The following is a 6,118-nucleotide window of genomic DNA, read 5'->3' as shown; positions in this document are numbered from 1 at the left end:
ATCTTGACAACTTAAAAGTTAAAAAACAAAAATAAAACCAACCATTTCACAGAAAGGAAAGAAATAATATGAAATCAGTATAAGAAATACACTAACAAGCAAAAATATATGGGAAAAGAGGAACATGTAGAATAAAGTTTTGACTTAACTGAAGGAACAGAGAGACCGGTGTACATAGGAAAATATGCATCATGGCAAGTCAGGTGTGAGGATTTTAGAGTAGTAATCTATATGACTTGAATCTTCCCTGTTTCCTGAATAAAAATGACATCTTGCAGTATTATACTTCATCACTCAGACACCTACCTCCCTTGGCTCTATTTTCCTTACCCACGCTAGCCTTTACTTAGAATGCATCTAAAAAACTGGGGATTACAGCTTAAGAAGAAAAATAACTACACATATGTATTCCCCATTCTGTGGCTACTTCAGACCTGGGTTTGTTTCCAGAAAATGCCTGAATAAAATTTAAATATAAGTCTGTGGGTTTGCTAAATCAAGTCTTCCAGTTAACATTCAGAAAACACCCGCTGTTTGGGCTAATAGCACTGTTGATGGTATCTATTAGAGGGATAGCCAAACATAGTCTTGTCTCAAAAGCAGTGTTAAAATCGATCTCTTGGTTAAGAGAAAAAAGGGGAGTCTAAAATCACAAGTACAGACACTTGTCCATTTAGGACACTTGTCCTTCTGGGTCCACACTTCCTTCAGGTCTTCATCATTATAAATGTTCTCTGCCATCTGCCACACTTGCATATTATCTTCTGATATAGAACAAATCACCCAGTGTTCATTGGGATTCCAGAAGAAATCAGATATCTTGGCAGTGTGACCACCATGAATAAACAATAATTCTGATGGCCCATCTTCTGGGGATTGTTCTTCTCCAATTTTACTTAACTCCCAGACATTTAGCCTACGATCAATACCACTGGAAGCCAAAATGGTTTCATTGTGAGGTGACCACTGAATCTGGAATATTTCATCCTTACATGATTCAAAGGACTGCAACTAAAGTTTCAGATTTCTTAGATTCTACAAAGCAACAGTCTTGTCAGCTGATCCCATGGCAAGAATGAATTCACTGTAAGAATTGAAAGAAAGGTAGTTCACTTCAGCAGTGTGAGCATCAACTGAGTGACTTGGTTTGGAAGAATTATTTGAACAAGTATCCCAGATCATAAGTTTCTGATCATCAGCGACTGACATCCTGTTCATCTTTTTGATGACATTAGCTTGATGTATTCTTTCCATTCTTTGAATTTTCATCCATTATTTTTGTCTTTGTGTAAGGTGGGTCTCTTGTAGACAGCATGTTTTCTTATCCATTCTGCTACTCTCTGTCTGTCTCTTGAGTGGTGTATTTAATCCATTGACTTCAGTGTCAGTATAACTATCGATAGGTCTGAACTGATTACTGTCATGCTGTGGTTTTCTTGTTTTGTTTTGTTTTTGAGTACTGGTGGTTTCTTTGCTCCACAAATTTTTCTGTGCTGAGTTCATTTTGTTTGTGCATTTTCTTGTCAATTTCTTCATTTTTTAAAATGTTTATATTAATAGTTTTTCCTTATCTTGATTTGATGTGAAGATGTAATAATTTTCTTTGATGTTAGCCTGTAATTTATTAATTTCTTCTCCAGTTTAAAATAGCCTGTTTTACCTTGAAATCTACTTAACTGCCTCACCATTTTGAAGTTCTGTAACTATAGTTTGCCCCCTTTTTGTTTTGTAGTCGTCACTATAAATTGATATCTATGATTTTCTATTTTCAGTCTTGTAGTTTTTGTTTTGTTTTGTTTTAAGTAGGGTACTTCTATATGTGGATTGAATTCTGGGTGGTGCCATATATGCAAATCTCAGGTTGCTTCTCCTGTTGTTGGTCCTCTAAAGGACTCCTTTTAGTATTTTTTGTAAACTTTACCTGGTTTTACAAATTCCTTTAATTTCTGTTTATCTGGAAATGTTCTGATCTCTGCATATTTGAGGAGGTTTTGCTGGGTATATGATTCTTGGTTGGCAGTTTTTTTCTTTCCGACTTTTGTATATGTCTACCCACCGCTTTCTTGCCTGCATGATTTCTGCTGCAAAATCAGAGGTTACTCTCATTGGTTCTCCTTTGTAGGTAATTTTTCATTTTTCCTCAGCTGTTTTCAGTATTCTTTCCTTGTCTTTGATTTTGGAGAATGTGATTATTATGTCTTGATGATTCTCTCTTGGGATCTATCCTCTTTGGGATTTTTCCAGCTTCTTAAATGCTTATCTTTTCATCTTTCATGTTAGGGAAATTTTCTATTAGCAGCTCTTTGACTATCTTTTCTGTGCTTTTCTTTGTCTCTTTCTATTCTGAAATTCCTATCACTCATAAGTTATTCCTCTTCATGTTGTCCCACATGACTCTTAGGCTTTCTTGAGATGTTTTCTTTCTTTCTTTTTAAATTGTTCTTCTAGCTGATTAGCATTGAGAGCTTTATCTTCAAGCTCACTAATCCAAGCTTCCATTGATTTAAATCTACTACTTTGCCCTTTCAATGTACTCTCCATTTCTGAACTCTTAGCAATATTTTGGATTTCTAGCTGCAGATTTTATATTGTTGCCAATCCTTTATTTTGTTTGATTATTTGTGTAATGCTTTCCTGAATTCTTGTTTTCCTTTACCTTTCTGTTAATCATTTGGAGGTACCTAATTATTCTTCTTCTGAATTCTTTTTCAGGTAGTTCCTTTTTTTCCTTAATAAAAGTTTTGTCAGTTGTTTGAGCCACTCTATCTTGTTTCTTCGTATGAACAAAAATTGTCTGCTCAAGTCAACACATTGTGGTTGCATTTGTATTGAATGATTTGTATTGAACTGATGCTGTACACACTCACCTAGTACCTCCTGGTGGGTGTGATCATTAGATGAGCTTGTGCACCATATTCTGTTCATTGTTTGTGTAGTTCATGATGGATGGATTTAGCTGATATTGGTTATTGTTGCTGATCCGGTATATAGCAGCTTGTATCGGCTTGTGCCAAATGGGTGGGGTTTTAGAGGGCATGGTTGTTGATTGGACTATATGGATGCAGTTGCTGTTTCCCTTCTCTCCACCAATATATGGTATACCTGTTGTGTCACCTACTGCTCCCAGTCACGTGTAGCACAGGGCTGGCAGGGGCCAACTCTGTAGATTTGGAACAGGCCTCATCTAAATAGGGTTAATGTGGATAGCTTGCTCCTCATTTAATGGGACTCACAAATATTGCATTCACCTCTATGTGGCTCTCACTGCTGGAAGAGTAAGAATTTCCCTGGAGGTGTATGTAGGTGGCCACTGACCTCGCCTCTGGTCACCAAGAGAGTGTGAATAACAAGAAAAATATCACAACTTTATCTCAGCAGTCCACAGGAGTGTTTCTGCAATGCCAATATGGTTTATGGTCTCTGAAGCTACTCACAAAAGCTCAAGCTGGCTGTGCTATTGTCTAGTCATTAGTCTATCTCTTTTTGCAGTGTCTGCTCAATTCTCTCCTAGTAAACATTTAATCCACTTCTCTCTCCCTTCCTCTGAAGCTCAGAGTTCCTGGATTATCATGTGTATCTGTTTCTTTTGGTTTTCTATATCTTTGCTGTAGGGGGTCCATACAGCTTTCTGCCATCTTGCTGCCTTCCTTTACCTTGTTTACTTTATAGTTTATTTGTTGAAGAAGCCAGATTTTTTCCTTAAAGACAATTACATATCTGAACACTGACTACATATTTGATATCAATTATTGCTCATTTTTCAGTTATGGTAATGTTAATATTTTTTGTTTCCTCATTTAAAAAAGTCTTTAAAAGACACCCATTATTCTTCAGCTAATAATGTAAAAAAGACTGCCTTGATATCAGTTCTTTAAGGATGGACTAAGTGGTTGGTGGAATCCTAGTGCAGTGCTGTGGAATAAAGCACTGGACCACAAAGGTTGGTTTGAACCACAAGGTCAGCAGTTTAAACTCATAGCTCCTCCTTGGAAAACCTCTACAGGGTTGCTATTCGTTGGAATTGACTTCATGGCACTTGAGAATAACAACAATGTTAATGTGGTTATTTAATGGATGAAATTACTTGATGCCTTCAGTTTACTTCAAAGTAACTGAGAATCAGGGGAAGTGAGGTGACAATTGTTAAAACTGGGAGATGGTTCATATGTGGGCAAATTTTTTATTTTATTCTGTACACTTTTGTATGTATTAGAAATTTCTATAAACATTTTTTATACAAGTGATAGAACTATGATTTAAGAGATCTGTCTTAATCCAGAGCCAGTTTTTGATTAATTTTCTACTTTCCTGTAAAAATAAATTGAATGCTTCATATATCAAATTAATTTTTCCATAATTTATTAGTCAACATTTTTGAAAATTCTTCCCATTGTAATGTTAATAACAAAGTATAGCTATCTTTATCGATGAGATGCATTTTAAGAGAGTTAGATATAAGTGAATTTTATTTTCCCAGATTTTTTTTCTAATTAAAAATTAGCTACATTTATATAGTGAGGGCATTTTCAGTTTAAAAACATTTGGAAAGGTAAAAATCAGCTTACCCAATGGATCACAACAGGGATGCTACTACCTCCCTATGGAACTTTGGAAATGTGAGATTTTTTTTTTTTTTTTTTTAATTGTCACTATAACTTGGGGACACTACTGAATTTTGTGGGTAAGGTATACTATATGTCTGAACCATGAAGAGTTTTAACATCTCAAAAGCTAATGAAACCCCCGTTGAGATACACCAACTAAGAGGTAACATTCCAATAGAGAAAGAATGGGAAAAAGGTTCCCCTGATTCCTCCACTTGTTAACTGGACAATTGTATAAATCAAACCAAACAAAACCAAACCCACTGCCACAGAGTCGATTCCAACACAGAGTGGCCTTACAGAATAGTCTATAACTGCTCCATAGGGTTTTAAAAATTATCAATCTTGATGGGAGAAAATAGCCTCAGCTTTCTCCTGTGGAGGTTTCACCACTGACCTTGTAGTTCTTTGATAGTTGTTGTTGTTAGGAGTCGTCAAGTCGATTCCAACTCATAGCGACCCTATGCACAACAGAACACTGCTGGGTCTTGTGTCATCCTCATGCTCATTATGCTTGAGTTCACTGCTGCTGCCACTGTGTTCATCATCTTATTGGGGTTTTTCCTCTTCTTTGCTGACCATTCATTTTACCAAGTAAGATATCTTTCTTCAGGGTCTGGTCCCTCCTGATAACATGCCCAAAGTATGAGAGATAAATCTTGCCATCCTGGCTTCTAAGGGGCATTCTGGCTGCACTTCTTCCAACACAGATTTGTTCTTCTGGTGGTCCTTGTTACTCTTAATATTCTTCTCCAACACCATGATTCAAATGCACTGATTCTTCTACAGTCTTCCTTATTCATTATTCAACTTGGACATGCAATATGAGGTGACTGACAATACCATGGCTTGGGTCAAGCCTACCTCAGTCTTCAAAGTGATGTCTTTGCTCTTGAAGACTTTAAAGAGGTCTTGTGAAGCAGATTTGCCTATGCTATACATTGTTTGATTTCTGGGCAGTTGATTGCCTGAGTATTATTGTGGTTCCAAGCAAAATTAGTTATATAGGGAGAAAAAAATGTGCAAGGGCAGTAGCAAGTAGAAATCATTCTTTTGTTTTAAGTAGCATTTCTAAAAGACGGGAAATTAACTGGAACATAGAAATGTCCATAAATTTCAGTTGTATTATTAGTCATTCTAGAAGCAGACACAGCAGAAAGAGATGACAGAGGATCTGTAAGAATCTGGAATTCAGAAAAGGTCAGAAGTAGGAAGCATTTCTTTACAGAGCTGGGAAGCATTTCTTTAATTTTCTAGTGGAATGGTTCAACAGGAGCACAATCAATTTTGAAAACCACTGAGTAACCAGCAAGCATTAAGTTTCAATACCCTTAGCTTTTACTCCTCTACTTTTCCTTTATCTTTAATACATATTTCAGGGGGGGGGAAACTCTTCAATGTTCCTAAAACAATAGTTCCAAGTAAACATGGGCAAAGCTTAGAATGCAGTTAGAAATATTCCAAGAGACACTGTGAAGAGAAATAGCTCAAAATCTCTGTTGGCTAACTGCTAA

At 36.4% G+C, this 6,118-nt stretch overlaps 1 pseudogene; it reads right to left on the bottom strand.

The window, feature by feature from the left end:
* Nucleotides 1–673: 673 nt before the first annotated feature.
* On the bottom strand, nt 674–1,182 carry LOC102813652 (annotated as a pseudogene).
* Between the last annotated feature and the right edge of the window lie 4,936 nt (nt 1,183–6,118).

Source organism: Chrysochloris asiatica, unplaced genomic scaffold (assembly GCF_000296735.1).
Source record: "Chrysochloris asiatica unplaced genomic scaffold, ChrAsi1.0 scaffold00369, whole genome shotgun sequence".
Lineage (NCBI taxonomy): Eukaryota > Metazoa > Chordata > Mammalia > Afrosoricida > Chrysochloridae > Chrysochloris > Chrysochloris asiatica.
The sequence above is the reverse complement of the archived record's forward strand: the minus strand, read 5'-3'. Positions and strand labels throughout refer to the sequence as shown.